The sequence below is a fragment of the Lepidothrix coronata genome, unplaced genomic scaffold (assembly GCF_001604755.1).
Source record: "Lepidothrix coronata isolate B3197 unplaced genomic scaffold, Lepidothrix_coronata-1.0 Scaffold15, whole genome shotgun sequence".
Taxonomy (NCBI): Eukaryota; Metazoa; Chordata; class Aves; order Passeriformes; family Pipridae; genus Lepidothrix; species Lepidothrix coronata.
The window spans coordinates 5,273,930-5,297,444 of NW_016690195.1; the positions used below are offsets into that span (position 1 = coordinate 5,273,930).

Here is a 23,515-nt window from a genome sequence, read left to right on the forward strand (position 1 = left end):
ATTTTTTAGGCCTTCCTTAGCAATGGGGGTCAGAAATCTAAGGAAGTATTCCATATCATCCTTTAGCGTAACACAACATAAAAATAAGGCGCAGATAAGAGAGTTCACTCTCTTCTCTCTTCTGGTGGCTGAAGGCGACAGGTCTCTCCACAGACGGTCTTTGCTTGTATAGCCAAGGCCTGCCTGCTTACACCTGCCGTTGTCTCTGGTCCTTTTGGGAGGCGTGGGGAGTTGGGTGGTGCTTTGCACAGTTCTGTTGTCTCGTTCAGGGAAGTATTTAATTTGGTTTTTTATTTGTTTATTCGCTAGCTCTCTATTAGCAGTGTATATTTGGAGGGAATTTGTTTTTAGGGTTTTTTTATCCCTGTTTCCCCCTCCCTTTTTCCTTTTTTTCCCCCCCGGGAGCTTCCTATTGTGTGTATAATAGATTCAAATTGTATATATAATTGTAAATATATGTAAATATATATTTTTGATATAATTCCATTTTTGTTTGGACTTCCTTCGGTTTTTCTGTGGTTTGTTTTTTTTTTCCCTCACTTGACAGAGCAGGAGGGGGGGAGGAGACAGCTTAGGATGGGCAAGAGAGCCAGGCCAAACTTACACAAATTCTCTGTCAATCCCTCTTTGTGCCAAGTGGAGAGCAGAGATGGAAGACGATCTGCTAATGGCAGAGCTGAAGAAAATTGCCTGCATGCCTAAAACTAACAATGGTTCCAGCTCTGGAGACACTGGTTCAAAACTGGTATCACGACAATAACTATCACATATCCTTGCATTTGAAGGCATTTACCATCATCAAGAAAGGCTGGAGAGGAGCCGCCTCAGCTGATGGGAGGGACCCTCTGCACAGCCTGTGCAGCACAAGGGCAACACACTGGCAGGGCATCAGGGCCTCTCCCAGTCCTCAGAAGCAAATGAGATCAAATTAAAAGAGCCCTATATCCCGTTTTTAGCCTAAAAGACTTTTCTGCTGTTTTTTTCTCAGAGTTTCTACCAAAACCCAGCAGTTTCGGGTGTGCCCGCAGTGCCTCCTGCCAGCCACGGAGCCGCAACGTGAGTGGAGCAGCACCTCAGGCTCGTCTGTCTGCTCCAGCAACTGAGAGATGTTGCTTTGCTTCAGCACAATGGAGTGGGGTTTTGTGATGAAACCAGCTCTGGTGAGTCAGAGAAGCATTTGTCACATATTCCCTATTTCTAAGTTTTCCTCTTCTTTTGTCCACAATTAAGTGGTGATCAAAATCAAAGCTAATTTAGTAATGTTAAAGATAAGTTGTCCCAAACCCAATTTAAATTAAGGGGAGTTTTCTGTTGATTTCATTAATTCATATTGTTGTGGAGGAATACACTGGCAGCAGCTCAGATCAAAGTGGCAGATAGGAGAAATAGAAATTTGCTGTTTCTTCTGAAGTCTTGGAGGAGGAGGCCAATATGTCGGTGCAGAGTATTTGAACCTCTCATGGAGCATAGTCCCTCCCTGTCCCTTCAAATTAACTGTGCTTTTGGCCAGTCTTGCCTTAGGTTTCCAGGTATACATGAGCTTGGGACTAAAAGCAACAGTAAAGGGCCAAACCTTAACATGATTGCTATTTTCTTCGCAAACAGAAAGCAGACTTCCTAACCTTTTCTAAAAACCCTTTGTCAGGCTGTGTACTCTTGAAACAAATCAGATGAGGTTTCTATCAACATGCATAATGATTAATTAAGAGGAATAATTTATAGAAATATAGTTCAACTGCAGTTCTTAATCAAATAATCTCTTGTATCAGAACATTTCCCAGACTAATTACCAGATGTGTGGAGTCATTCTCTTTCTACATGCAAATTTAACTTATGAAAATTTCATGGAGCTGAGAAAAAAGGTGCAGGAAAGCAGAGAGTTTCCATTCTCCTACAGACCCAAAGGGGGATGACACTGTAACAGTAAGAGTCAGAAAAATCTGTAGTAGTTTTTAAACTATTTATCTTCAGGAGAAATTAGTTTTCCAGAAAGTTGGGGGTTCTTTAAGAACAAACTTTTGAATGAGAAAAGTATCATCAGTAATTAGTATTCTTTCTTTCTTTCTTTCTTTCTTTCTCTTTCTTTCTCTCTCTCTCTTTCTTTCTTTCTTTCTTTCTTTCTTTCTTTCTTTCTTTCTTTCTTTCTTTCTCTCCTTCTCTTTTCTTTTCTTTGGGATATTTTTCCCCTAGGTACCTGAAGAAAAAGTGATGATTACAGTAAGATAAATTTAAGAGGTATTCCCTACCTAGGGACAGTGGTGACATTCCCATAAATCATGGGTAACCCTAACACATTCTTAAAGAGGCTTAGTTGTCATACATAGGTATGCCTGTTCCCGTCATATTTATCTTTCACTCCACAGCTTATAGAAACCAAATTGCTGTCATCAACAATTATTAATCATCCATTTACCCTGCTGAGACATCTAATAAAGCATCAAATACAGAGTTTGAACACTAGAGAGAAGGAGGGAAAATGGAATGCAAATTTTGAAAAGTAAAGGGAAGAAAAATCTCATGTAACATCTGTGCACCACATGTTCATAAATTACAGTGGGCCTGTGAACGTTTCTTCTCTCATCTATATGTCACGCAGATTTAATAGTTCATAATTTCATGAAAAACAACATTATTATGCACCATGCTTAAAAGGAAGTGTGATCAGCTCTGCAGCAGCACGGCGAGCTGCTTTCCACTGAGGGCAAGCTGTTATGCTTCAGCATCTCGTGGTGTCTTGGTCTTTGCGTGCAAATCCCCTTCTTCATGGCAAGACTGAGGTGAAGCTCCACTGAACTGCAGCTTGGGAGGCTGGGCCTGAGTGTGATAACCTTTGACTCTACAAGGAAATTAATGTTTTGCGCTTAGACCACCAAAAAATGTTGTTGGAATGTGAAGGCTCGCCGAGAAACACGTCTCACTCAGAACACAGCCTTTCCATCAGCAGTGTGTTGTAGAACAGGGTTTTTTTAGCTTGAGTAAAAAAAAAAAAAAGAAAATATTACAAAGTTAGCATATTTTACAAATTTTTTATCCAACACTATATTACAGGTGTTAATCTAAACATGTGTGCTTCCATCTACTGAACTGAGACAAGCCAAGGGTGTACAAAGGAATACATAGTTAACCAGGTTTGCTTTTCCCTTTTATTTCTGGTGAAATGTATCCAACTCTGCGTAAAATCTATGTGAATCATTAAATCCCAGGTTTTGGGATGACTGTACACCCACAAGAAATATCCAGCTATTGCATCTTGTAAACATTTATTCCAAGATGTGGAAGAAAGTGGTGATTTAGATGCAGAGCTAGGAGCAGAAAAGTGAGGGAGAGAGACAAGTCTGATGAAAGGAAATCGTGCTTTTATATTATCTCCCATTCTTAAAATAACCTTCTCCACCAAAATGATGACATCCTAAGGAAGAGGTAGAGCTTATAAATATGCAAGGGTTTTCCCCACATAGATATGGTTAACTAGCAATAAACAAATTGGAGACTACAAGCATTCCAGGAATAGTGTGCTAAGCACACTGGCAATAGTTTGACTCCTCACAGCCTAAAACATTTCAATTTAATTTAGTTGTAATATACAACTTTAGAATCTTGTTCAAGAAAAATGCAGCTTGGAAACAGTTTCCGGCTTGAGAAATTTCCATCATTTCTCTTTTTCTGCAGATGATTGTTCTGATTTAGGAAACAATATAAAAGATGTAAGGGACTCCAGACCCAGTTTGAAGCATTTTAGATTGTTATTCCAAAGAGAGCACAAAGGCACTGTCTTCCTCTGCTTAAGTCTTCATTTAACAAAGTGCTTTAGCACAAGCTTATAGAATGATTTAAGTAGGAATTTTGTTAAATTTGGTAGGAAATTTTGTTGCGGTTATCAAATCCTTGCGGGGGATTGATTTCTGTGTAATCAAATTACTTTGTTATATCACAGCCTCATATTTCTCATCTGAAGGCGAGACAGCTACTGAATTTTACAAAAGACCATTAATGGCAGTGCAGGGCAGGTAGTGCCTCTCTGGCATGAAGATGACTTTCCTGGCTGACTTCTCCAAAGGAATTCTGAACCTGCCAGGGAGTTTAACTGGGTACCGCATGCACTGAACTTTCAGAGCAAGCAAAACCCATGAATCTGCACAGGGGCCACCAGCCAATGAACTGACTCCCCCAAACCAAGTTAAAACAGGAGTCAGATGTTGGAACCACCTTGTTGGAAATTGTGTTTGTCTGCAGCTGCACAGCAGAGTACTTCCAGTTGCTCCAAATACACATGTAATGCATTTTTGTATAGGAATTAAGAAAAACTGTGACTCCAAAATGCCTTAGCAGGCCAAATTTCAGGTTTAAAGGTCATTGTAATTGTCAGAACAAATAATAACATTTTTGATTTGTCTTTTTCAAGGATAGAAAACATAGTGGCGATGTTTTCATAATGAGCAAAGTGAGACTGTAGTGTTTCTGTTTACTCAGCAGGAACAGATTTCCTGTCTCTCTCTTTCCACTGTACTGTTGACAGGTGAGCTGGGATGATGCTGTCTTGCAGACCTGCTGTCTCCTCACCCTCCAAAAGGTTCGAGTCTGGGGTAGATGTCCTGTGAGTGTGCAAAATTAAACCTTTTTTTTATCCTGGGAAAATGGAGAGTAGAGATCAGTTCTGCAGTGAGCATGAAGAACTTCTGATTCATACCTAATTTGATCTTATCTAAAGCTTGTTGAGCTTAGGAGAATCCTAAGCATATGGTACCAGGAGACCTATAAGATGGGAACTGTGTGTTCGGGAAACTGATTTCAAATAGGAAACAGAAGCTCAGTGATACAAGTGCACCAGAGATAAAACAGGATGGGAAAATACACACCTTCCTGGATGTGGCTTTGTTCCCAGTTGAACTCCCAAGTACGAGAAGGAGTTTTGTAGTCTTTGACTGACTGCAGCCCAGACAATTCCTTCTGCTGCTGGACAACCTGGCCCTCTTGTCAGCACTGGGAGAAGGATGCGACCAGAAAGAATTTACCACAGAGGAGATGATATGTATGGGGAAAACACAAAGCAATTGATCTGTTCTGATTTTGTTGGTGGGGGACTGCAATGATGCATCTTGCATGGATAATATGGCTAAAAAGTACTTTACACGGAAAATCCTGAGCAGAGCCTGTGTGAAGCATGTGCTTACTGTAACGGTGTGAGCTGCCTGTAAAATGGAGTTCTGAATATCCTTTCACATATTGCCTGTGCTATAACTCCAGAGAAATTCATACCTATTGCTGCTGATGTGTCACAAGGTGGCTTTGCCCCAAAAGGATTTTGAATTGCTTCATGTCCTGCAGCTACAAGTCTAGCCAGGAGAACATGCTGACTCCTGGGACGTTCTGTGCTGGGAAGGCTCTATGAGACTGAAAGATTGCAGATGTAATCAAAAGTGGTCATATCAACAAGTAAGGTGAGGAGCATTTAGTCCATCCCTTAAAAGGATAAAATGTTTCTTTGCAGCCATGGAAATGAAACAAGGATCAGCTTAATACCTGAACACTTGTATCCTAAGCAGGAAGAAATCAATGCACGAAGAAATCAATGTTTCATTGCACCTCTGTAAGATAAGACAGGGAGATGAGTGATCGGCACTGAGGTCTTGGTACCTCGGTGTGGTGGAATCCAAAGATCCATCCAAGTCAGAGCTTTAATTTTCTAGCAGTGGAAACCAGCATTTTGGAATCTCAGAATGGAATTTTGTCATTGTACCCCAAACAGGTAAAAGGAGTTTCCCAGCAAAAAAGAAAAACCAAACATTAATTTTATTTTATGTTACAGTATTTTTCTTTTTTATATATTTTATCATTTTATACAATTTTGCAGGAAGTAAAAGTGAATAATGTCAATTTCCAGATAAATAATAAAGGAAAAGTGGATGTTTCTGCCTCCTGATTCTGGGACTAACAGCTAAGCTTATTTCCTGGTTAGTCCCTATACAAGTTGAGTATATGTGAGAATTTTTTCACAAAATGTTTTTTTATTAAGATGTTGCTTTGGATTATACTGAAATACTTCCTTTAAATTTTATTTTGATGAAAAATATATTGAAGGTATTGTAAAATTTAATTTAAATGATGAACATAATTCTTGCATTGTATTATATTAATTTTAATTTTTCTAAAATTTTTATTTTTGCTTTATTTAGGTATAGTAATGTTAATATGTATTATGCACATGCAATATCCATGTGTCCAGCTGCTTCATTGTCAAACACAAGTTCTTTTGGCTTAGAAAGGAAATAAAAGATGTTTCAGTGAAAATTTTATGTGAGCTTAATGATGATATCTTTAAGGATTCTGAAAATGGAAAGTAACTCCTTTTTAATGAGGCATAATAAAATAATGTAAAATAAAATACCAAATAGAACATCACAAAATACTATCTTGAAACCCTCTAAATGACAGCTTTCTAGTATGCAAGCAACTGATTTGGAAATACATGTTTTGTGGATTTTTGTCCAATTGAGTTTTTCCCATATATGCCAGTGTTGACAAAACAGTATTTAGTTTTGTGTGAGCTTTAGTAGACAAATTCATTTCTGAAATTCTAAATAGAAATTGCAAAGACTCAGCTTTTTCTTCAGTCTCATTAGGTAGTTTAGAAAAAGTTAATTTACTTCTGCCTCTTGTGATTTAACTGCTTGATCTTCCCATCAAAACAACTCTAGCACTACCAAATTTGACAGCGCTGTGTGCTGAGTGAGGATTTGGGGTTTAGAAGAAATCCCTAGAAGGGGCTGGGATGCTGAGACAAATGTGTTTTCCCACAACACATTTTTCTTTACTTGGAAAAGGTAAAACACCTGAAGGAAATAAAACTCAAGATTTTGAAGACATCTTGTCTAGGACTTACCTGATTTTATTGTTCATCCTGCATTTTTTTGTTTACTTTTTTTCAGAGCCTCCATTGATTTTAACAAAATTAAGTTTATGACATATAAACATATCTACCTATAGGCTGCAGCCGTGTTCCAGCTTTATGTGATTGAGGCACCTGAAGAAGGCTCAAGAGGAGTGGCAGAGGTGCCTGGAGTATTGAATCTTGCAGTTCAGTGAACATGTGTTAGAAACAGTAGTGGAGGAGGATTGAATTGACTCATACATAGATCAGGTGTGTGATAGTTTTGAATGTTTGTGTCAGTACTGGCAGGTGGTGCTTTGGGAGCAGGGCTGTGGAAGGTGTGCGGCAGCAGCAGCAGAGACAGTTCAGAGGCTGCACTTGTCGGGTTTTAGCTGGTATCTCTTGCTGGTGGTACCTCCCATGCATGTCTTGCTGCTTCCCCTCCCAGGGTCACAGTCTGGTGCTCACCAAAGGAGATGAGCTTCCTCATCTGCGTTTTGAGTGCAAGCACATGCTGAAAGTGGGAGGAGGGTTTTGCTGAGATGACAGAAGCATATGTGCAGATAATGTCTATTCTTGCATCTAGCTCTCTTCTGCAAAATACCAGTGGTGAGTGGTGGTAACTGAAATAAAAAAAAAAAAAGAAACCAAACCAATGGAAACAATGAGAATGATAGATAAACTCAGTTTTGTATGACAATAGTTGTTATCAAGTTACTGTCACAGGATAGTTTTGCCTTGTGAAACTGCTTTTCTTATCAGCTCTCTCTTTGTCTTGTCTTTCAGATCAAGAAGATGCTGGAGCTTGCATTGTAGATTGTTACATTTATGGAATTGAGAACAAGGATAAAAATGTAAGTAAAATGATAAAAAAAGTCAAGAAGGGGAGAGAGCAAAGACCTGCTTGCGAGCCTTTACCTTGAAGACATGGCCATGCATGCCAGAGGGGTGAAAGGAATCCCTTTGAGAAGGCAGGATGGCAAGAAGCCCTCTTCAACCTCTGGATGTTCAGCACACAAATCCCTGAGAAGGCCAGGATTTCTTGAGAATATTTTCTTCCATTAATTTTTACAGCAAATAAAGTAGTTGAAGAACGTGGAAATACTTGGTAGAAGACACGTGGCTATGGTGCCAGGTACAGAAAGCAAACTGTAGATTTGTTATAACTTTTTCCTTACATTTTAGGTTTGTCCCGAAGATTAGTTAGCTAGTGAACAGAAAATAGGTGTAATAGAAAGGAAAGCAGAAAGAGGACACACTTAACATCACAGAGTAAGACTTTTTTCTCATTGGTATTTCAAGTTGGATCCTCAAATCCTTTTTCCAGACTCTATAGCAAATAACCATATGAGAGGAAGAAAGATAAATGTGACTATAATGTGCAGGCAAAACTGTGCATAGCTCATGCATAAAACGATTCTGGATTTTGAGGTCTACTAAATCAGTTGAGTTTTATTGCAATATGTTTCTTTGGTTCATTTGTTCAGGAAGAGAGCATATATTAAATATGAAGACAATATATCTAGGATAATAATGATTTTATTAGTTAAGAAAGCAAGGAAACTATGTAATACCCTAGTATTCCTTTATCTGCTTATCCAGTGCTAGTGTAATACATCTTCCTTCTTTAACCAGGATTCTAAATGAATGACAGTCCCAGTAAATTATTGAGGTTCTTCTGCCCACTTTATAAAGGTTACATCATCCAACAAAGATTAAAAAAAATAATAAATGACTCAGGTGGACAATGAAATTCTAAATTTCAAGTATGAAATGGCTCATTCATGTAAATTGTACCATGAATTGACTTTTTACTTTTAAGACAAAAATTAATTCAAAACAAATTTATAGCACTTCCCCTGTAGAAAATTTGCTGCAGGAAAGGACTGAGTTCACTGAATAAATAAAATCCCCCACCCCTAAATATATAACGCATTAATGCAAGATATCTTCATATTGATCTGCTGCCAAACAGTCATGATGGCTTATTTCTTTTTGTCTAAAGTGTAAGTTTTTAAGCCATCAGCTGACAGTATTTTTCTTTATTGGCTTGGGTTGGACCGTGCTCACTTACTATGGGTGGACATTAAACATTTTGTTTGAATACACTGAAAAGACTTTAAAAAGCCTTCCAGATATCCCAGCTTTCAAAAATTCCCATCTCTCATTAAAGATGTGCCAAAGCACAGTTTTAATTAATAGCCCTGAGTGATTTTTTTTTAATGTCAAGATTTTAATAGAAAAATGAATTAGCAGAAACTTTGAACAAACTTTTCAGTAATTTAATTTTTTTACATTTAATGTTTAATATAAATTTGATGTTGAAGAGCAGTTCTGTTCCATACTGCCTGTGTGCCTGCTTTCTGTTGCTGTAGTACAGCTACTGGACACCAAACTGTGGAGCTCCCAGATGCTGTGTAACCTGTTTAGGAGAGGTGAGCTCATTCCTGTGGTTTCACAAGTCCCTTCAGAGAGGCTTTCTGTCACTCGTACAAATGGAGGCAGGTGTCCCAAGGTCTTTCTCACGACTAGAGAACTGTTTCAGAGATTTTACCATGCAGGAATTCATGGCAGAGGCAGAGATTTGAGAGTTGTGTGGGAAGAAGTTGCCAGCCTGGCTCCCGAGCTTGGGTCCACTGCAAGTGGCAGGTGTTCCTTCCAGCAGTGCCACGCGGTGGCACATCCCTGTCACTCAGAGAGCGCCTGTGCACGGAGGAGGACTGTGGGAGGAAACACCTGCTCAGCCATTTGAGCTGTGCCTCATGCCAAGCCACGTGGAGCTGTCAGTGGCTTTGTAATGCATTTGATCTGTGCTGTGTACTCACAAATATTGCTGCTGTCCGGGCTGGATTTAATTTTGGGGGGATTGAAAGAAAGTACTTTGGGAAGGACTGTATGAGGAGAAGACACATAAACCTTTCTTCCTGACTCAACTTTGTTATTTTCACAAATGTGGAACACATTTGGTCGGTATCCCATTGATTTGTTTACTGCTTTTGTGTCCCACATTTGTGGAGGCTTTCCTAACATAGATACTTCTCTCATCTGGCCTGGCTCTGACTACTGCACAGAAACCCCTGGATAGGTGGGTGGAGTACACGTCCAGGGCATTTTGGGTGGGCGTGAAAGGGAACACAGTGAACTTTTAAAGTAATCTGGCCCGTACTTTCAGGCTTGCCTGTGGCTCAAGTGTAAAAATTATGGGATCTGTTTGGGAAGTGATGTTAGTATCAGCTGTAAGTGCTTACCTTGGTTGCACACAGCTCACTCTTTACATGATCTGCCCCTGGATGTGGAATATTACAGCACTGTTGCAAATTATTTTGTCTGTGTGCTTTGGAAAGTATGCAGTATGGCTCGCTTTCAAACATCACTTCTGTTATAAAAATCAGTGGCTCCTACAGTGACCCGAAACTAGTCAGGTAGGATTTTAAAGAGCAAAGAATTTCACAGATGGCTGATTTGTTTCTTCATTCTGGTATGTGGAAATAGTTCTGTGTTTCAAAAAAATATTTCCCCCTTGCATTTTAGATAAGACTATTACTAGTTTTTCATATAAACACAATTCCCAGTTTGGGTGGGATGTATTTCAGTCAAATAAAACTGAAAGAAGGAAGAAACCCATCCTCTCAGCTCAGCCTTTTTCCAGCCAGAGCCCTCTCCCATGAGTCTTCCTGCTAACCATCATTTCAGCTGGTCTTGCCCTCTTCAAATATGCTGAGGAGTTAAGTACAATCTAGCTCCACTGCCCTAACACCTGACATATCTGCCAGAAGGGCTGGGAGGTCTAAAGAGGGTATTTTTTTTTCCTATGTATAACCTGAGGCCTAGTGTACAGACCCTGTTATACTGTAGTCTTTCAGAAATGGATTGACTTCACTGAAATGCCTCTGCAATGGCCCAGAAGAAGACACTTCCCCAGAAGCAGTTGCCTAGGATGCATCATTCTTGGCAGTATCTGCAAATAAACTTCTTGTAATTGATTTAATAATTTTCAAATAAAAAAATTATGATAGCTGTGGACAGCTATAAATAACAGAAATGAAACACATTATTTGCACTGCGCCTTCACATGCACTTGTTTAGCTCTTTCTGCTGTTAAGTTAAAACATCTGTTTCTATGGAAGTGGAGCATTCCATGCAACAAACACAGCACTGGAAGTGACCCACATATTAAATGACAACATTTGACAAATTCTAGCAGTTGATTACTGGGGAGGAGTAGACTGTGGTTATAATCAGAGTAAACCAAAAAAATGTGTACCTTTATAAACCTAGAGTTTAAATGAAACATCTGTACTAAATCATGATTGTAGAACAGCACTGTAGCCAACTACCAGACCATATGATAATGGGGTGTTTTTAACGATCCCTATTTCCATCGCATCCTCCAAATCAGATCCAGACTGTGCCCACTGGCATGAATTCTGCTGGAAACCAATTGGGATAGTGTCAGGCTACAGTGAATATTGTAAGTTTAGATACAGATACCCATAAAATTTAGTGATTCCAATGCCTTATGGAGATTATAAGCACAGGTAGAAACTCAGGTGAATATTAGCAGTAGTTTTGTAGGCTACAGACTTTTCCAGTCATGTTTTAACCCCTAGAAATGGGGGATATGTTGCAGTGACTGTGGAATCTTATTTGTAAGGAAATATGAGTGTATAGCAAGAAAGTGAGTATTAGAATTACAGCAGTGGGTCAGCTGGTGATAAAGTAAGAGTATTGAGTCTGGCACCAAACCCAGGTTTGGCAGCTCGCTTAAACATAATTCTTTGGGTCTGTGAAACTGGTATGCAAAAGTCAAGTAAGTACAACTGTCTTTGAGTGCTTTCCATTGCTGTTAAGTGGATACAAAGCAAAAGAAAACTAGTTTAGTCTAGCTCTTTATGTAGATTCTTAAACTGATGTTCATTAATAGCATCTGAACATACACATTTTGTTATTACTGCAGAATATTCTATGAATTAATTAAAAAACACAAGCAAATGCCCGAACTTTGTATTAGCTCTACATAGTCACTACAATCTTTCAAAAACGGGGAAAAAAAAAGCAAACCCACTCTGCAACTGAACTACATTTTTAGTTTTAGGTGGCCTACAGTAGAAAAATTGCTGTTGTGTTACGAAGATCTGTTCATAATTCCTTTACCAAAATGAGTGATGTTCAATAAAACTGAAATATTGAAAGAGTGAAATGTTTCTGAAGTGATGATCTAGAAATAGTTAATTTGGACATGTAAGGTTCTCATTGGGAACAAGTAGATGAGTGCTGTTTGGCAGGAATAAAAGGACAGGCTACATTAATAGGGAGCAAATAATACAATGAGTGGTAGTGTCTAAATTTAGCGTTAGCAGGACATACTGAAAATACTATAATAATCAAAGTATCTCATTTATTATAGCTAACCTGTCAGGGCATTATGTCCATCAGGAGTTAATGGGATTCTTATTTAATAGAGTCACAGAATGGTTTGGGTTGGAAGGGATCTTGAAGATCACCTAGTTCCAACCTCCTTGCCAAGGGCAGAGACAACTTTGACCACTCAAAGCCCATCCAGCCTGGCCTTGAATGATTCCAGGGGTGGGGCATCCACAACTTCTCTGGGCAACCCATTCCAGTGCCTCACCTCTCTCACAGTAAAGAATTTCTTCTTACTACCTAATGTAAGCCTATTCTCTTTCAGCCTAAAGCCATTCCCCCTTGTCCTGTCAGTACATGTCCTTGAAAAAGTCCCTCTTCATTTCTGTTGTAGGCTCCCTTCAGGTACTGCAAGGCTGCTATAAGGACAAGGGACAAGTTTTTAAGATAACATGCAAGTTGTAAAATGGGGGGTTAGGGAAAAATCTATAGGGTATTCATTTAAAATATAAAGTTGATGGATTTTTGTGGTCCGATACTTCATTTTAAACATTCTATTTAATTTTGCAAATAGTGAATGAGAAGTTTAACTACTTAGACCACCACCACTGCTACTGAATTCTAGAATAACAACAGGAAAGTGGACAACCAGTGTCACCAATGTGCTTAAATACACAAGAAATTCTGAAATAAAAACTTTGATTACTTTGAAATAAACACTAAACTGGGAGGTGGGGAGATGGGGTGTGGGGAAATGTTAAAGCTTAAAAGACTTAGAAATACCAGATCATCTTTGGGTTTATATTTTATTAAAACTTTTTCACAGATTTCTAAATGTTATTGTCACAAGAGACTATTAGATCATCTCGCCTGACTTGATCTTGCATAAAAGCAATGTCTAGAATGTCTAGAGAACCTCTGAGAGGGCTTTTCCTCATTTGATACTGTGTAACTAATAACATACAGTGCCTTTACACAAAATTAAATGCCATATCATATAGATACTTAATGAAATAATTCTCACAATATATTTTGTGCACACCTATTTTGATGATGATGTTTATTTCAAAATGCAGTGCAAAAGTATTTACCTGAGTTTCAGTTCAACTGGTTTGCTTGTGGTCATAGCATTCAACAAATAAAACTGCTTAATCAGGACCATCTAAATTTTCCTTATTTTTTGGCCTCTTTCGGTATCAGGCCATCAGTATCTATTTCAGTGTATTACTTTCTCTGCCATTTATAATGGCACAGATGAACTGTTGTATAAAGTTGAAAAAATATCTCTGAATCTGCCAACACCAGTGTCTCATTTCTCAAGCCTAACCTTCTGGTTTGGAAGATTTTTACAATGGTTGTATGTCTGACTAATGAAAGTTGTCAGCTTAATCTGCCTCGTCAAGTACGCTACTAACTAAAGTTCTACTTATATTGAGGAAGAGTGTTAGTAATTGATGAAATCATTCCAAATTTTACATAAAGGCAGTTTCAGAGGGTTTTTCTACACCACAATGTGGAGACTGCAAGTTACACACTGTGCTTCATCAGTCATGAACAGAAGAGCTTTACATGAACAGTAAATAACAGCTAAATTAAAGGGAAGGGGTATTTTGTCCAGATAAATTTTAAGACACCTTTCTTAAAAATATGTTAGGCAGATATTTTCTCAACAAATGCAGCTACATCTTAAACTCATGATTTTTAGAACTCTCTGGTATTAAACTCACTCCAGCAGAAAAATTTTGACTCTTGTAAAGTCAGTGAGCATGACCACTGCCTTTTGTAACTCTATTGCATTTTTCTTCTGGTATCATGTACCATTATTTAATTCTACTTTACCATTTGTATGTTGTGTGGGATCCTGACTGTATGGCATGACAGCTGAAAGTCTGGCACACATTCTTGACAGCTGTTTTGAAGTGAAGGCTGAGATGCGTGCTACATCTGGAGGTGCTGAGGTTTGAGTGCAGACAGTCAAAAAGTCCAGTTTCTCTTTAGGGATGACTGGGATAGATTTACAATATCTAAGCTCTCATTCAGGAAGGGGACTTCATAAGGATCTACTCAGGCAGATGCTGTTGCAAAATCAAAGCCAAAGACTATGGCACATTTTGTGACACTACAGAATAAGTTAAATAAAGCCAAATTAAGTATTACATTAGAGAACTCCTGAACATTGCCTATACTACCCTGAAATGGCAGCCAAAAGGCGTATATTCTCTGTCTCATTTTCTTCTAATTTTTAAGATGTACTTCTGTTTAATTTTACTGTATGTCAATGTAAAGTTGAATCTAGACTTCATAACAAACTTTGTGGATGACTGGAGAATTGCTAAAATGGTAATACTATCAACCCCCCAAAAATCAAGTCTAATTAATTAAGATGCAGTGTGTCTTAAAGAAGTAGAGTAGAAGGGAAGGGAGTTGGCAAATTGTTTTTTTAAACTTGGTTGGTTGACATTTTTGTTCTGGGAAAAGGATGATCCTAATATGATTGATTTCATGTTCTGTCCAGCCAAAATTTCTTAATGCACACATTTGTGTCACATAAAACCAGTATATTCTTATAGTTACAAGAAATCTTAAAATTTTTAATGACATTATAAAAACACAATCAATGTTGCTTAATTTCAGAGCAAAGTAGAAATTCACTTTTTACACTTGCATATTTTAAAAATAAAGGTGCCCAAGTTCTTCTACACACTGTAGCCTTCAAGGAGTGATGCATTTTTGGAAATGCAGACCTTCCACCAGCAACATTTATTCCTGAGAGTAGTACTTCCCACATATTTCTGATTTCTATTTATCAATCCAGAATGTTCCTCCTAAACTAAAAGTATCATGGGTATGTTATAATGCGTGAGAAGGTGATAGGATGGGCTGGAAAGGGGACTGCTTTGGTTATTGACATTTCCTTGATTCTTTCCTAAATCTTTTCAGCCTTCTGGCTTTTGGAGACAGGGTGCTTCTAATGAACTGAGTGCCAGCCTTGAATACTGAATACATCTCTGAAGCAAAAGTGGGGTTGGTGGGGAGCTGAGGATCATTCATGTCCGCACTATATCCTTCTTCAAGGCTGTGTTGTGCCACATAACAACAGTCTGACCTCACTGTACCATATTATTCAAGGTGGATGGAGTGTTCTCCAACTCTGCACAGTTCCACAAATCCCCTTTTGAGCAGAGGATCTGGCATCAAGATGCCCCTTTTTTCTCCAGCACACATCAGTGCCCAGGACAGTGAAGCTTAACAGAGTCTGGAAGGAAGAACAGAACATTTGATAAAGCCAGTTAGAAATGCACTTGGGATGCACTTAGAAGCTTTGGTGATGGTTTCTGGACAAGAAAATCCAGACTTGTCTTCACCATTGTGCTTAAAGTGGTGATTCCTATTGAGTGCCTCCTTCTGTGCCTGCAACAGCATATTCTTGTTCAAGCACAGCATCATACTCATTCTTCACTTCCAGTTTCAAGGCTGTATTTTCATTTGAAGCCAGTGAGATTGTATCATGGAAATGCAGGAATCCTTGCCAAAATCAGCCAACTAAGAACAGGTGGTCATCAAAATAATCTTCCCCTGCTGTCATATTTTGAGAAGTTCAGTAGAGCCTAGGACAGCCTGAGAGCACTACAACTCCTTGTTGAAGGCCCTGTAGCAAATAGAAGTACAAAATGTAAGTGTTTAGATTTTTGGGGTTAAATCCCATCCAGATCATTGCAGTACACAGAAATGTGCAACCTCAAAAGAAAGACTTTCTCCATCTGAAATAAAACACGAGTGTTGTTGTTGAAGTACTCACTTTCCTGAAGCAAGCTCCATCATTAGAAGGTCTTAGTTGAGTTCTGACACTCAATCTAATCAATCTGTATTAAAGAAGTAGAAAAAGAACTTGACTTTAGCTTTTGGGAAAATTACATATTTAAAGGATTTGAATATCAACCACAGAATGATTTTACATGAAGTGAAAGCTACTGTTAGGAAAAGAAAATGGAGAAAATATCAAAGCTACTTAGTCAGCTCCATTTTTCTCTTAAGAAGAGAAAACTTGACCATAAAAAAGTTATTGTTTGTTAGATGAGAGACCTGTACATTCCTGATTGTTCTCTTATATTTAAGAAACCTTTCTTCTTATTCACCTTAATGTCAGAGAAAGTTTGAACTACAATTTTACCTCTATGAAATGTTAATTTTCGGTTTTCCCTCATCCAGAATAGGTTTGAGAGACTGTGTAGTATTTCAAACTTGAACGAGCTAGTGAGGTTTTACTTGCAGAAACAATGGCCAAACAATGGTTGGGTGATCTAGGGTTTTCTCTGCACCCAGATGTTATATGGTTTCCAGAACTTTTGTGGTTCAATATGAATATTTAATTTTTTTTTATTCTGTGCACTAAATCATTATTACATATTATTCAAATCATTATTACATATTATTTAGGGAGTAATGGAAAACTGTTAGCTTCAGCATAGTATAATAATACAATGAAAGCCTGAATTATAATTTCTTTGACATTTAAAATATCACTGTGCACCTTTTTAATTGGAAAAAAAAAAATACTTATTTTTAGCTCTATCAGTTCCTCTCATGGTCCCATACATTAAGTCTTGAGAAAAATTTGCCATCTGAAACATAAATTGAAAGGAAAATTTGTGTCTGAATTAACAGATGACCTTGTGATTTCTCCAGTTCCCCATTAGATTCCTGTAAGTACTGAGGGCACTGTCTTCTGAGTGCCAAGTACCCACCTATACTGAAGTTCTCATATTTGAATGGTCAGCCCGAATCAGTTCAGGGACCCAGAGCAACATCAGTATGTCTGACACTCCTATTCCACAGTCTGATACCTCCACCTCTGTTTAAAGAAAGAAAGAAAGGGAAAAAGAAGCAGTGTAGAGTGCATGCCAGTCTCTTCTGTTGCTAGTTTAGTCTTTCTTTCTTTCTCTTGGTAAAATAACAGGACTAGGAGAAGAGCAGATCAGTGCAGACATCTAGATCACCCACATACCCACACACCAAAACTCACTTTGAAGAATAGTCAGTTCTGGAGCTGGCAGAGATAACACTGCTCACCTGGCTGTTATGCTTCTAACTTTTTTAAGTACATTATTTTTGGTTTCACTCTCTTTCACTTGGTAGTGTCTACAATGTTAGCCTGACACCAAAAAATCCCTTGATTATTCATTGCAGCTTCCAGGAGGCCAGCTGCTACTTCTGCCAGTGAGTCATAGGTATGAGACTTTATTAGGCTTGAGTGCACATGATGCCTTGCTTGGCATAGTCATGGCTGTGTCATGAAAATTAATGACAAAATATTTTTAGATCATTTATTGATTCACTGATTTAATTTAGTCACGCATTTAAAGCATCTCTCTTTCATGTTCTGTGTCAGTTTTCCTAGTTAGAAAGAATGGACCAGCTTTGCAGAAATACTCAAATCAATCTTTGTACTGATTATAAAAAACTATCTCTGTGGGTAGGTCATTAAACAGTCCCTTTACTGAGTAAGGTATTTGGATATTGTAAACCCTGCACAGCAGCTCCAAATGAGAAATTTTGCTTTTCCATTGTATTTTTTCACTCTGGACTCACCAGATGTAGCACACATCGTATTTGTAGTTCCAAAACAGCTGTCAACAGTGTGTTCCAAAATCTCAGTTGCCCTGGCATTCAAATGGTATTTCACAAGACATATAAGTGGTAATGTCAAATTAAAGAAACAAACAGCACTACAGAAATATCTAATGGATTGATGGAACAGTAAACAAGATCAGTGGAACTCTTTTCCATTTACCAACTCAACTGAAGTATTTATGTAAAGGACTGTCTTTCCCAAAAATGTCTTTCTCCTCTCTTTTTATAATTTTGGCATTGTTATATACTCCTTTTCTCTTGGTTCTGGTATCACATTATGCTTATTTCTTCTATTCCTATTGCAAAAACTGTATCCTAAGTAGGATTATTTCTTCAATCATCTACTAAAATCAGCTTTCTACCATCCCAGAAACTTATCACATTGGTTAAAACACTAATATTGTGATAACCTACCTTGATTAGGCAAACATACCAACATAAGACTATGTTGAAGAGCTGCACTTATGTCATATCTATATAGATATTGTAGGGTGGACCCTGGGATGTGTTGCTGAATACCCTGCAAATCTTGCATTATGTAAATAGAAAAAATTTTGGTAGCTTCAGGTTGTGGAAACATGAACCAAAAATCTGGTGGGGATCATACCAGTATTTAAAGTCCTTCAGAGAGCAGGCACTCACACAGCTCTCTCTGGTCCTCCTGTTTCATGTTTCTGATCTGTTGTGTGTAGTCTGCATTCAGTTTATTGTCCCTCTCCCCCTCATCACTCTTCTGGTGTCAACCAGAAGCCAGCTGGCTGGTCCACTCTTCTTCAACTCAGCATAACTTTGGGGAGTACCAGAATAACACAGAACTCCCTCCAAGAGGCCCAGTGGCTGCCTTTCTCCAATCAGGCTTGACGGATCTGCCAAAGAATTCAAAGAATATCTTGTTTTACAACCACAGAATGACATACAAAAAATTCTTCCCCTTTGAATGCTAGAGTTGATACTTTTTATCTACAAAGCCTGTAAGACATGGCACAGCCATCTCCCCTTTTCCTTCCCCTGTTGGGTCTTTGCTGTGTGCACACCATGCAGAGAGAAGTTTGTGCAATACCATCTTAATGTACTTGAGCTCAGCCAAATGCTCCGTGAGGCACAGACTGAGGCCAGGAATGGAGATTTAAGAAAGCAAGCTCTGGAATCACCATTTGTGGAGCCAGACCCTAAGCTGGAGGTACATGAGGAGTTCACTGTGGCTCTAACGGGCAGAGGTGGGTTGAGTGATTGCTTCCCGGTGAAACTCTTAGGAACAAGGAAAATGCTATTTCCAACTGAAGGACTAAGCATTGCCTTATCAGGGAGTTCAAGACAAGTCTAAAGCAGCTGAAAAACCATATTCATAGAGAAGGATTGGAGATACAAACTTTGGAGTGGCCAGGCTAGTTTATGGCTCAGTGCAGTCCTGCGTGGCTGCAGTACCCAGGAGGGTCTGGTCCTCTCCCACCAAATACTTGGTTCCAGGATCCAATATGTAATATAACTGTTCAGTTACTGTTCAGCTGCAAATGGAGCTTGTAACTTTATGATTGTCAATTGTATTTACTTTGAAAAAAGTGTTTTGAGAAGAAAAGTGTCTAAGATAGTTGTGCTACAGCTCATGGTCGTTTGGTGTGGTTTGTGAGAAGAGAGAGAGAAGGCCATTCTCAGCCAAGACCCATGGGCCAGAAAACTCCTTATCCCAAAAATTCAGGACAGGGATGAACAGCAGCAGCAGATGAAATGAGCACACCCTCAGTAAAGTGTTTTGAAATACCTTCTTGCAAGTAATAATTTTCTTAGTTAGACCTACTGTGAAAAATTTATAATTCTTTCTCTGTTTTCTCCCCTGGTAAAAGCTGTACATAGTTTTTAAGCAGTCATAAATGGTAGGGTTGCTGTAATCCCTTAGTCTTGCCTGACTGCTATGTGTATTGCATGTGGTATGTTATAAGCTGGTTTTCTGATACTGGTTTCCTGTCATTAGTCAAACGTCATTTCATCTGGAGCAATGATTGATTTCCAGATGAAGGGTAAGGGCTCTGAGAAAAAGGACAGGCCAATAATGTTTTCACACTGGTGAAAATCAGGAGAAAATTCAATTCAATATAGTTGTTCTGCATTTACATCAGTGCCACTTCACAGAATCACAGAATCACAGAATCACAGAATATGCTGAGTTGGAATGGACCCACAAGGATCATTGAGTGCAACTCCTGGCCCTGCACAGGAGCATCCCCAAGAGTCACACCATGTGCCCGAGAGTGTCATCCAGACACTTCTTGAACTCTGGCATGCTTGGTGCTGTGACCACTTCCCTGGGGAGCCTGTTCCAGTAAAGCTAGATACAAATGCATTGTTTTACAGTGGTAATTTTTCATGCTAATTAGCGAAAGTGGAATAAAAAGAAGTCCTGTGTTAGGGGGGGATACTCATGAATCAGTATTTCTGGTTTTGTATTAGCTAGCTTTTCAAATTCTTAGAAAATAAATTCTCTCTGATCTTCTACATGATTTAGCAGAGAAAACAGCAAAAGATGACACCTGGGACTTCTCCTACTTTCTGGATGTTAGGAGGTTTGGAAAAGCCTTTGGACTGGAGATCATGAAAGACACTGTCAGAAATGTTTAGGAGTATAAAAAAAATACCACGTAGAATATTTGTCTGAACACATCCACAAATCTAATACCTTTAGCCCTTTAATATAGTGGTAAGAGTCAAGGGTCTAGTTAGAAATATTTGTTTAAATACATGGCTTCTTGCCAGATATAGTGATTGTCATATACAGAGAAATGTGAGTGCTTGCTGGGAGGACCCTAGGGTGATCTGAAAGACTCATTTTACCTTCCCATCTGGCACAGGGCTCAGGGGGGTTAAATACATATCCCTGCTGAGCCCAGATCTACCCTGCCCGTGACAGTAACAGCTTTGGTCCGATCAGACTGTCAGTGGTTGTGGTGTCACAGTCACATTCCAGCACCATCATCCTGCACTGAAGAGCAAACTGTTGACAGAAGTCATAGGAGAAAAGGAATATGAGAGGATTACATCTGATTTGACTGTAGGGACTTTGTATTTAGTTGATTTTTATACCATTTTAAAACTTTCTGTGTTAGAGAAAAGATGTTGAAAGGCAAAAGAATAAATCAGATTCTGTGCACGAACTGTTTACTGGAGAGACTGAAATCACTCCTGCTGCAGTTCCCTGTTACAACAGATACTGCAATAAGCCGTTCCAAAGATTTCCCTAGCGTAGGCATCCAAGGGAGTGTGGCAGCATATGTGCTTAGTAAGGGTTAATATAGTCTGGCACAGCTAGGAGGGTAATTGAAGAAGAAGACATTGTAGCTATGGCTCCTGGTGAGAAACTCCTTTCCTGGAGTGTGCTGGAAGTCATGAGGCCAAAGGCCAAGTGACTTCATTCTTCTCAGAAGAGGCCATGACACACATCCTGGAATGGCACATGGAAATTTCAAAAACATCTTACAGGGGCAGAGGCCTCCTACAAACACCAGTGTGAGCCCCAGGACATTTTTCACTTATGATTGTCAATTTAATAACCTGGCACATCTCTCTGAACAAGTAGGGGACAGATATTCAGCTAATACTTGTAGATTGCCCCAATACAATCACATAGTTTCATGCCTGTCTTTCTATGGCCTTTTTAGATCATAAAACCAGGCTTTTTTACCCATTTAGTGAATTCTAAGTGCCAGCCTGTAGAATCTCGTCTGCTTCTTAATAACCTTGATAAACACACATATCTCTTACATGAAGGAGGATCTTTTCTTAGAACTGATGTTTTAAGGATTAAGTTACAGAGAAACTGCATTCCATATGGGCAATACAAAATAAAACCAAACACAGCCCAAAGTATAATAATGTCAGAAGAGCAATAATTTGAAATGAGGTGGCTTGTTACAAACTGCAGTCTATTTGGAACAGAAGTCCAATCCAACTTCCTTCTCCCATGTCCTGGAAGGTTCAAAGGTTCGATTAGTTATGGTCTGTGCAATGCTGTAAGATGCTCATGTAGTGCTCTGTAAAACAGCAAGTCTTTAATTTCCTACCACAAAATGATGCATTTATGCTCATCTGAAGCACAGAAATTAGGAGCCGCTGGAAAACGTGAGATGGACATCTAGGAGCTTGGGTATTAGTTAAGGTTAACAAACAATGAGTATATAGTTATGTCTTTCATAACACACCTCTACTTTTAATGAAAACAGGATACTGTAGCAAATCACTAACTTCAGTGGAGTTATTCCACTTTGTACTAATAGAGGATGATGGACATTCTACCTTCTTAACAAAAAGGCATGCTTCCTTGTAAATTCATAATCTGATGATTTCTAGGAGCAGTAAATGCATTTGTTCTTTCAAAGTCTATCTGTCAGTATGACAATTGCAGTAAACCAAGACAATTACCTAAACATTACATTATGGGAATGTAATTCATATACATCTACATAAGCATAAAAAAAATAAAGAAAAAAGATAGTAGTACAGTACAAGACTCCATCATGTTCATAAAGATCTTCAGTATAATAACTGATTAGCTTTGGAAGGCATAGATGTCCATGCAAATGAAAAGGTTTCTGTTGGCTAAATTCCCACTTTTTCTTTACAAAATTTTATAACAAAGGCATGACCTATTTTTTCCTCTGATTCATAGTCATCTAATGGCTAATCTGTATAAATCCATTTTCTTTTATTGCTAAGTGTGCTCATTTGCTGGCAATTGACCTGAAGCCATGGTCCACACTCTTCAAGGAGCCTCCCTTTTAGAGAACAGACAGATGGGAGATGGCTTTGTAAAGTTCGCTGCAGATCTCAGAGCCCCTTTGGGTCCCTTATCTGGGAACAGTTTCATCCATGTGGGAACTTGGCATCAGAGTGTACCACAGAGGAGAGCCTGGCACCAGCCTTGTAGAACGGGGACTGGTCTTTCTGGCTGAAAGGTACAAGGAAATCAAGCTCTCACTGGGAAAGTATTTCTTAGCTCTGGAAAGCCTGGGGGGTTTTTTGTTTATTTATCTGTATATCATGTTACATTCTTCAGAAATGCAATCATATCTAAGCAGAATGAGTCCAGTGTCTTCTTGTGTTATACAGATTTTGATGCTGTGTCAGACTTGCAATAAGGCTGGAAAATATAGTGAAAAAATTGCCTGCAAGTACTTGCTCACCTAGAAGAAAAGTATTGGCAAATCTGTCATAAAGCAATGTTGCAATGTTTCCAGAAATACAAAAAAGCATTTGTTTTGCCTTGCTAGTGGAGCAGGAGCCCAGCATTGAAAAGCTAATGGGAACCCTCAACTACCATCAGCTGTTACACTTTGATGACTTCAGTAACAATATAAGGCAGCTGAGGGTTTCCCATATGGGTCCTTGCTCCCTGCTCTGCTACTGACTTATTATATTGATGGTCTCAGCTTACTAATTTGTGAAGAAATGGCTGCAGCAGTGTTTTTTCACAATTAATCAGCAGTTCCCAAAATATTTGAAAATCATAGTGGAATAAAGCACTAATAGTTTAGGGCAGTTTTTAATGTGGTATGAAAATCAGGATGTTAATCCTTCTGTTTCAGATCAGTCTTACAGTTAAAACGAAAAGAATGTGCACTACCATCTTTCGTCTTGAGATAGTGGAATGTATTCACCTCTACT

General features: G+C 38.7%; 3 long non-coding RNA genes across 5 annotated transcripts; 1 reads left to right on the top strand and 2 right to left on the bottom strand.

Moving 5' to 3' along the window:
• The first annotated feature begins 991 nt into the window (after positions 1–991).
• On the top strand, positions 992–22,987 carry LOC108493277. 3 transcript variants are annotated; one of them, XR_001873424.1, is made up of 5 exons: positions 992–1,160; positions 6,927–7,138; positions 7,317–7,477; positions 7,655–9,303; positions 22,568–22,987. It is a non-coding gene; the product is annotated as an uncharacterized LOC108493277 (long non-coding RNA). The 3 variants fall into 3 exon arrangements; XR_001873422.1 differs by lacking the exons at positions 6,927–7,138; positions 22,568–22,987 and adding an exon at positions 5,882–5,967 and having other exon boundaries at positions 7,655–13,284; XR_001873423.1 differs by lacking the exons at positions 7,317–7,477; positions 22,568–22,987 and having other exon boundaries at positions 7,655–13,284.
• Positions 14,743–16,307, bottom strand: LOC108493278. The gene is made up of 3 exons (XR_001873425.1): positions 16,032–16,307; positions 15,598–15,881; positions 14,743–15,488 (listed from the first exon to the last, which is right to left on the bottom strand). It is a non-coding gene; the product is annotated as an uncharacterized LOC108493278 (long non-coding RNA).
• LOC108493276 lies at positions 16,383–20,999 on the bottom strand. The gene is made up of 5 exons (XR_001873421.1): positions 20,690–20,999; positions 18,471–18,729; positions 17,822–17,892; positions 16,978–17,084; positions 16,383–16,854 (listed from the first exon to the last, which is right to left on the bottom strand). It is a non-coding gene; the product is annotated as an uncharacterized LOC108493276 (long non-coding RNA).
• Positions 22,988–23,515: the final 528 nt, after the last annotated feature.